Below are 7,462 nucleotides of genomic sequence, written 5' to 3'. Positions count from 1 at the left end.
TCACCCAGCCAGGAGGCAGTCCAGCCACCACTCCTAGTGCAAATTGAGACATCATGGCTTTTTTTCTTTTCTTTTTTTTTTTTAATGTTTTATTGTGATTCATGTGATAGTTTACATGGGAGAACATTAGTTTTACATTCATCCTATAGTATATTGTTTCATTGCCATGGTTACAATCCCCTCCATGGTTTCTGAAGAAGTTCCTTTTGTATAAGTGTATCTGTTATATGTTATCCATTTAAGTACTTAAAAAACTTAAATTAATGTTTTATTGTGATTCATGTGATAGTTTACATGGGAGAACATTAGTTTTACATTCATCCTATCGTATATCATTTCATAGCCATGGTTACAACCCTCCATGCAACATCAACCAAGCAAAGGATATATCCTACAAGCCTGCCCCCCAGTCGTCAGCACACAGCCCCTCTCCCTCTCCCAGTCTACAATCCCCAGCCGTTCCCATCTCTGCCTTCATCTCTGGTGTCATTGCTTCTCTGGGTAGGGTCCCACACTCTGCTCTTCTCCCTTGGTGGTCCCAGGGACCTCCGCGCCTGGACTGCAAAGTCAACCACTCCTCTCCTTTTGCTACAAAACATCTACCTTTACATATCATGGCCTTTTTAAGAAGCATCTCAGAACCTTTGTTGTGCCTTCAAGTCAATTCCAGCTCATAGTGGTCCTATAGCACAGAGTAGAACTGACCCATAGGAGTTCCAAGGCTGTAATCTTTAGGGGAGTCCTGGCGTGGTGCTGTGGGTTAATGTGCTGAACTGCAAAGTTGTGTCAGCCACTCCTTGGAAACCCTATACAGGGTCACTATGGGTCAGAATCAACTTGATGGCACTTAACAACAATAACAAATCTTTATGGGAGCAGATTGCCAGGTCTTTTCTCCTGCAGAGCAACTGGTGGGTTCAAACCACCAACCTTTCAATTAGTAGTCAAGTGCTTAACCACTGCACCACCTCCTTGTCTCAGAGCTAGTCCTGCAGACACCTGAGACCCCTGGATTCTAAAACCCAAGAAGCCAGCTATTTCTTTTCATTGTACCTTTCCCAAATCCCAGGTGATTATCATTTCTGTAGTTGCTTTTGAACATTTTTTCTTATGTGCACTTCAGGAAAAAAAATATTACCTTTACCTCTTTCAATTCTAAATGAATCCCTGGCATCATAACATGTCCTCACTCATAATTGTCCTCATTCTGTTGTGTTCTTCTCTTCTTCACCGACCTGGTTGTGTTTCTTTATGAGCACTGGTCTCCTGTTCTAAGAGTGTTTTACCCGCCCTGAGAGTGCTTTACCTGTGAAGGCAGGAATGTCACAGAAAGTGGACCGGAACAAAAATGCAGTGACATTTGATTGCTAGAGATGAACTATTTTGTGCAAGTTGTCAACTGGGTAAAGGCATGGGTACTGCCATACCTTTCTTTCACATCTCCTTCAGAGCACAAGAAACACATGTTGAATTGTACTGTGTTTGACATGTGTTTCTTGTGCTCTGAAGCACCTGGGGAGGAGTACTGCAGTAGGGTTGTCAGTGCCATAGTCCTGGAAAAGAAGGGTGTCCGTTCACAGCTCTGTTTTCATTTTTATTCAACAAGTAATGACTAAACTCAATCTGGATCTGTGCTGGACACTTAGCTCAAACCTGGAGCCATTCATTAGCACTGATAAACTAGGGATTTATGCATTCAGATCCAATCAGTAAGTGCCAAACATCTTTGTGTCTGGAACTGCCTGACATTTGCAGAAACAAAGGTTAATAAGACAGGGCTTGCCTGGAAGGAATTTACAGTTTTAAAAGTGAGATAGGTAAGAAGCTGATGTAAATCTTTTCTATCCCTCTGTATGTTGCTGATAATCTATATCTAAAACTCTTATTACACGACTTTGCTGTGAATAAACCATTTTTCTTGAATGAATGAAGTGATAATCTAGTTGCCTTTTTCCACTTACATCTAGCACTCTTTAGAAATAAATTGACAACAAAGGAAGAAAGACAGAAAAAGAACCCTAGTAGCATACTGACCTGTAATTTTAATTGAAATTCTTTCTGCAAACTCTAAGAATTTTCCCAGAAAACAAAAACTCCCATTGTTATATTGTTGGTAATTATACAAGTATAGTCACATCAATGGAGTCCTGGTGTGGCGCTGTGGGTTAATGCACTGGACTGCAAAGTCAGTTTGAACAGCAAGGTCAGTGGTTCAGGTTTACCAGCCACTCTTCAGAAATCCTATGCAAGGTCAATATGGGTCAGAACTGACTCAATAGCACTTAACAACAACAACAACAAGTCACATCACTACAATCACCTGGAGTCTGGCGGATTTTCCTGCTGATGCAAGCTTAGTGAATGAGGAATTTCATGCTCCAACAATCTAAAGCCTGACGCTTGCTTTCTTTGCAGAGCAAAGTGAATGAATTTCAGGAATGCCACACCATGAAGATTTTGTTATTTCACTCTAGCAACTTTATCACTGGAGATCAGGAAAATAAGATTTTAGTCTAAGATGCAACTTCTATAGTAAAAATATCATGGAGTTTACCTTTGAATAATTAAATGACCATATGGAGTCAGTGTTGTTACGTTGGAAGAAGTACAAGAATGTTCCGTTGAAGCCAAAATGGCCAAACTTTGTCTCTTAGACTTCAAACATATTTTCAGGAGGGACCAGTCCCTGGAGAATAACATCATGCTTGGTAGTGAGGAGGGTCAGTGAAAAAGAGGGACACCCCACCGAGATGGACCGGCACAGTGGCAGCAGCTCAAGCACAGCAATGATTGTGAGGAAGGCTCAGGACTGACCAGTGTTTTGTTCTGTTGTGCATGAGGTCACTAGGAGTCAGAACTGACTCGAGGGCATCCAACAACAACAAAAAAACAGAGTCAGAGCAAACAGTAAAAGCATCCATTTGAACTCACTGGAAATTAAAGGGCCAAAGACAAGTTTTATCTATCCAACCTCCTTCACGTGAAACTGTCATTTCAACATTCTTCACATGTACAGTTCAATAACACTAACTTATGCCTGCAGCACCATCATCCTCATTCATCCCTCAATTTTTGCCTCACCCTGTAGGGCTAATATTGATATACTTTAAAACCAATTTACTCTTAAGAGCTACAACTTGAGCAAAATTCCTTGCCTTGTGGGGTTTATGTGTTTATTCTGTATTCAAACCCTTTAATCTATGGAGAAAAACAAAACAAAAAAACGCTAAGAAATAGAGTATTACATTAGCATTCAGAAAAGATGAGAAAAAGAGAAAGAATGGCCATGTTCAGAATATTGAAAGGCTGCCAATTCACAGAGGTGAACCTGGAAGACTGTTCTGTCTGTTGGCATCCTTGTGGATGCTGCGCTATTGGAGTCCTGGTTTTGTTACTGTGTCACGGATGACCATAGGCCATGTGTTTAACCTCTCTCCATATCAGTTACCTTACCAATGTAATAAAGATGATGTTACATTTGTCTGACTGTGTCCTTTCCTGCTGGGAGTCCATGGTGGTACATTCTTGGTGAGTTAATCCACCTCAACAACTGACCCATATCAAAAGCCTAGTAAATGTCAGGGCTCACCTTGGCATCTTATCCTCCTTTAATGCTGGCTTTTTCTTCTATTTTATTGTTGTTGTTGTTAAGTGCTGTTGAATTGGTTCTAACTCATAGGACTCATAGGGTTTCTGAGGAGCAGCTGGGGAGTTTGAATTGACCTTGTGGTTCATAGTCCAGTGCTGATCCTACAGTGCCACACTAGGAGTCCATTGGCTTATAAACAACCCATGGGCTGTGAATCTGCCACAATAATTTGAGAATGTAGTGTAGTATAGTGTGTGGGGGCTAGGATGGCTCAGTGGTAGAATTCTTGCCTTCCATGTAGGTGATCTGGGTTCGATTCCCTCCTAAATATGCCTCATGTGCAGTCAGTGGTGGCTTGTGATGATGCTGAACAGGTTTCAGTGAAGCTCCCAGACAGACAAACTAGAAAGGAAGTCCTGGTAATCTCCTTCAGAAAATCAGCCCATTACAACCCTGTGGATCACAATCATGGGCAGCATTTCATTCCATTGTGCATGAGGTTGCCAAGTTGATGGCAAATAACAGCAACAACAGTAGCAGTGCACGGCGTAGTAGTAATACCATGTGTGGTTGTACAACATTCATTACAACATTGTGATTTAGACACATTTTATCTAGCGTTCGGTAGAAGGTTCCTTTAGACAGTCTGCCCCACTGATGAAACAGATATATCAGAAGTAAAGGAATTACTCAGTTTTGTATTAACAGAAGAACCGAAGTCATCCAAGGTTAACCTAAAATAGGACACCCTAGTAAGGGGATTAGCATGAAATAAAGACTGCATCAGACAGGGGAGAATAGAGAGCACATGACACCTCTGGCTGGCAGCCTTGCAGAGACTTCCAGGAACTAGCAGGCAGCAGGCTTGGAAACACCACGGATGGCTGGTGTGTCAGCTCTCCCCAAAGACCCCAGTGTTCCTTGCTCTCTACTACTTTCCTAGGTCATTAAAAGCAGATTCCTAGACAGCATATGTTTCTGAATGGAAGTTGAACATCATCTCTTTAATTAATTAGGGAACATGATTTGCGGTAATAGAATGTGGACTCCACGATGAATTGGCACCTAGAAGAAAGAAAGGGTGTGAGCCCAGCATGTGTATCCACATTGTTGGTGTTTTATTCTCATCTTTATCACTGGTGGTAGTTTTTCTGATCTTCTGTTTGTTTGTTTTTTTTACTGTAAGAACAAAAGCAAAACATCTGATTTGTCTTTTGTCCCCATTATTGTTATTAGCTGCCATCAAGTTGGCTCCTAGATCATGGAGACCACATGCACAATAGAACTGAATACTGCCTGGTCCTTCACCATCCTCATGGCCAGTTGTGATTGGATCATTGTGACCCACAGGGTTTTCATTGGCTGATTTTCAGAAGTAGATTGCCAGGCCTTTCTTCCTATCATTATCTTAATCTGAAAGTTTTGCTGAAACTTGTTAAACATCGTAACAAGTTTCCATGGAGTCAAACCTGGGCCTCCCGCATGGAAGATGAGATTTCTACCCCTACTTTCCTAATAATGGATGTTAACATTGACATGAGTAATATAATAAGATCTGTGGTAAAGACATAGTCTTGATGTGACACTGTAGGATAAGCACTGGATTACTAACCACCAGATCAAATTCAAACCCACTAGCCACTCCTTGGAAGCCCTATACAGGGTCACTATGAACTGACCCAACACGCAACAGCACTTAATATATATATAACAAAGAAAGTCATTACATATATATATATGTTATATTTATAACAAAAAAAGGTCATATTGCTCTCCCTAGGCCGGTACTCAGCAAGAAAAAGACCATGTTCAGTTCAAGCACGAAGATTGTGAAGTCAGTGGTGGAAAGCCAGATGAATTCACATCTGGTATTTCTCAGGCTCTTCTTGAGCTGGAGATGAACTCCGACTTAAAGACTCAGTTAAGAGAGATGAACATAACTGTAGCCATGGAAATTGAAGTTGATGATGACCAGAAGGCTACTATAATCTCTGTTCTCATTCCTCAACTGAAGTCTTTCCTGAAAATTCAAGTTGGACTAGAACATGAACTGGAGAGAAAATTCAGTGGAAAGCATGTGGTTTTTATTGCTCAGAGGAGAATTCTGCCTAAACCAACTCGGAAAAACTGTACAAAAAGTAAACAGAAGCATTCCAGGAGCCACACTCTGACAGCTGTGCATGATGCAATCCTTGAAGACTTGGTCTTCCCAAGTGAAATTGTGGACAAGAGAATCTGAGCACATCTGGACAAAATGCAGCACAACATTGTAGAACACAAGGGTGAAACGTTTTCTGGTGTGTAAAAGAAGCTCACATGCAAGGCTATTAATTTTGAATTTCCAGAGTTTCAATTGCAGACAAAAATAACTAAAGTATCATTCAGACACACACACAAAAACATTTAAACCATTTCAAAGTGTACATTTCAGTGGCTTTAATTATATTATTTATGTGCAAACAGCACGACTATCAATTACCAAAAAATTTTTCATCGCTCCAAACAAAAACTCAGTACCTCTTAAGCAATACTCCCCACTCTGTTCTCCCCCATTCTTTCGTAACATGTTTTCAAGGTCCATACATGTTTCAGCATGTATCAGAACATCATTTCTTTTTAGAGTTGAATAATATCCTTCAGTGTAGTGAATTATTGAATGTGTGTTCTAGTCATAGTCTTTATAAATTCCCACTAAATTACTTTTTCCTGATAGGTCTGGTTAAGAGCAGGTGGGAAAGATGCTGATGGATTCTGTAGTGAGTCATTGTTAACAGGGTTAATTCTGAAAGATGGAAAGGAGCCATTTCTGAAGCAAGGAAAGGGCATCTCACTCTCCATCAAAGAAGAGTCAGGAGTGGAGTGCATCCTTTGGACCTTGAGATCTCTGTGCATTGAACCTATGACATCCAGAGACAGAAAGATGTGATGTTGGTGAAATGGCAGAGGAGCAACAGCAGCAGAACCCAAGACACAGAGCACAAGACACAGCAGTGGGCTTCCCAGGCCACAGAACAAGTACACAGGAGATTTACTTGCAGAGTGGGGAGCTTCCAGGCACTTAATTGGGGAGCTAGGCTTGCTGACCCACTGAGTTAGAGCTGAGCACCTTTGGGCTGAGTTTTATGGTGGAGTGCAGTGTCTTGTGGGCATTTATTAGCAGCCCTAAAAAGAGTATTGTAACATATCTTGGGCAGAGAGAGGCCTGCCTGTAGGAAGAGGCTGAAGAGGGGCTGTCCTGACTGTAAGGACTATGCCCTAAACACTTCTAACCCTGAATTGTAACCTGATGACTTCCCTAATAAGCCTCATAACTGTGAGTATGAAGTTTGAGTTCTGTGTAGTCACTGTCATGAATTATTGAACCCAGCAGAGAAGTAAATAGTACTGTGAGAGGGATGGTTTGGTGGCAGAATTTTTTGCATATTCTGTTGTAGGTATATACTCATTTTGTCTATCCACTCATCGGTTGATGGACACTTGGGTTGTTTCTACCTTTTGGCAATTGTAAAAAATGCTGCAATGAATACTGGTGTACACATGTCTGTTTGAAACCCTGCTTTCAAGTCTTTGAGGTATGTCCACGAGCAGAGGAAATACCATATCCATGGAACCCAGGGGTATCCCCATGGATGAAAGAAACAATTACTGAGAAGTCTCTGAAGCAAGGCAGAGTTTGAAACTTTGAAATACACATTACTAGGAAGTTACTTTTAAACTTTCAGTCATTAATTCATTTAATCCCTATTGCTTTGTTTCTACCACTTGTCTGTCAGCTTGTCATACCGTGGTGGCTTGTGTGTTTCTGTGATTCTGAAAGCTATACCATGGGCATTTTGAATACCAGCAGAGACACTCACAGTGGATAGGTTTCAG

The 7,462-nt window shown here is 41.1% G+C and overlaps 1 pseudogene; it reads left to right on the top strand.

Moving 5' to 3' along the window:
* The first annotated feature begins 5,394 nt into the window (after positions 1-5,394).
* Positions 5,395-5,996, top strand: LOC102826169 (annotated as a pseudogene).
* The last annotated feature ends 1,466 nt before the right edge of the window (positions 5,997-7,462 follow it).

Source organism: Chrysochloris asiatica, unplaced genomic scaffold, assembly GCF_000296735.1.
Source record: "Chrysochloris asiatica unplaced genomic scaffold, ChrAsi1.0 scaffold00141, whole genome shotgun sequence".
NCBI lineage: Eukaryota > Metazoa > Chordata > Mammalia > Afrosoricida > Chrysochloridae > Chrysochloris > Chrysochloris asiatica.
This window is presented reverse-complemented; position numbering and strand designations above follow the sequence as displayed.